The following is a 2,287-nucleotide window of genomic DNA, read 5'->3' as shown; positions in this document are numbered from 1 at the left end:
CGCCATTAAAACAGGGCTAGACAACGTGCTTTTCTGTACTTTTTATTTGTTATTCTTAATTAATAGAACATTTAGTTAAAGGGTATTTTTAATGTCAATATCGTTTTAAACATATATTTTAATTTCAGCTCTCTATTTTAAACATTCTTCGGAAAAGACTATTTAAATTTAACTTTGAGGAGGCGAGAGCTATAGGTTTTCTCATAATTGTTTTTCTTTTAACTTTGACGAAATCAACGCTGTTTAAAATGAAGGAAGAAAATCCCATTTTAACATTTAACATTTAACATAAAGTTTTAAAAATAAGTTGATGCTTACATGGTACGAAACATGTTTTTCAGAAAACATAATCCCCCTCCCCCTCCAACCAATCCTTAGTCTGTAATTTTTCCATTGAAATATACATGTCACTTCATTTACACATTTTTTAAAAAACTTTATCATACTCAAACACTTACGAAACCATATTTTGTAACATCTACTTCATCTTTGTAAAAAAAATCAGGATATTGTAGCGGTTTTTGTCTTTTTTCCGATAAATCGTGAAGAAATGACAATGGATTTTTAGCGCATTTCAAGTTTGTGATTGCGCTGGTGCAATGTACACTAAAAATTACATTTTTTACTAATGTACAAGTAGGAACTATAATTATTTGAATACCATTCTTATAAAACTCACTGCACAGTTATTTAAAAAAAAGTCACAACCCCCCTAAAAGTAACAGTTTTTTATGCACTTCTTTTTGAAAATATTCTTTAAAATTCGAATATTAAAAACAAAGGTTTTTACAGAAAAAAAACACATGTCAGTAAGAAGCACCTGGACTATAAAACTGATAATGATATTAATTTGATGCACATTACATCACATTGCTGGTATTCTGAGGATTACTTTTAGCCCTTAATCACATCTGATCGTCAGCAAATGGCGATGAAACGAGACTAAATGCCCCAAAAAATATCTTATAATTTGCTTCACCGGTGAGCTGTATCGGTGTGAAAGAGAAAGTGTTAAAGCCGATTTCATTGAGTGTGTAGGTAAGGGTAATATATTTGATTAGCTGAACCATCATGAATTCATTATCAAACTTTTTAAGGTCAGGAATACTACCCTTCTTTCGACGTACCTTAGTCCTACCGACAGATAGATTGGTTATATGTCGGACTAGTCTACTTTTAAAGAAGGTTAGCTTACCTAACCCAATAATGACTTCCCGGTTCAGCTAGCAAGCAATCTAACCAAATATAATACATTTGAATACACACTCAATGCAATTGGCTGTAATATATAAACCTAAACTTAAAAATGCCTAGTCAGGAAAATCTTGACCTATGCAAATAGCATCATTCTGATCGCTGTGCACCTGAATGTTTAACTTTTTAATTGTATCACAGAAGATGTATCATATTATTTCAATTTTTTGATATCATCTACTTTGTTAAAAATAGGAAGATACCAAGAAAATGTACAATTCGCAAGAAAATCAGGCAACATAATTCAATAAGAAGAAAAATGCTAAAAATCAAGAAGATCCACAGTGATCTAAAGATGAAGCGAGACCAATTGCCGCAATCTAGGCATGAATTGAGGTACTCCGGAAGATGAATAAAATTGAGAATGGAAATAGGGAATGTGCCAAAGAGACAACAACCCGACCATAGAAAAAAAACAACAGCAGAAGGACACCAACAGGTCTTCAATGTAGCGAAAAATTCCCGCACCCGGAGGCGTCCGTCAGCTGGACCCTAAACAAATATATACTAGTACAGTGATAATGAACGCCATACTAAACTCCAAATTGTACACAAGAAACTAAAATTAAAATAATACAAGACTAACAAAGGCCAGAGGCAAAAATGCGGCGGGGTTAAACATGTTTGTGAGATCTCAACCATCCCCCTATACCTCTAGCCAATGAAGAAAAGTAAACGCATTACAATACGCACATTAAAATTCAGTTCAAGAGAAGTCCGAGTCTGATGTCAGAAGATGTAACCAAAGAAAATAAACAAAATGACAATAATACATAAATAACAACAGACTACTAGCAGTTAACTGACATGCCAACTTTTCCTACTGTACAAATTGTTCCTGCTACACAGTCCTATCTATTGTGGATTCATTTATTTCCGTGGGTAACAATTTTCGTTGCTTGAGGAAAACTTGTATATTCCTAAATAATTAATTTCTTGGTTTTGTCAAAGTCGGCATACATTCCTTTTGAAAATTTGTATTTCGTTGAAAATTAAAATTCGTGGTATCTCTGAACCCACGTAATCCACGAAA

Source organism: Mytilus edulis, chromosome 7 (genome assembly GCF_963676685.1).
Source record: "Mytilus edulis chromosome 7, xbMytEdul2.2, whole genome shotgun sequence".
Lineage (NCBI taxonomy): Eukaryota > Metazoa > Mollusca > Bivalvia > Mytilida > Mytilidae > Mytilus > Mytilus edulis.
The sequence above is the reverse complement of the archived record's forward strand: the minus strand, read 5'-3'. Positions refer to the sequence as shown.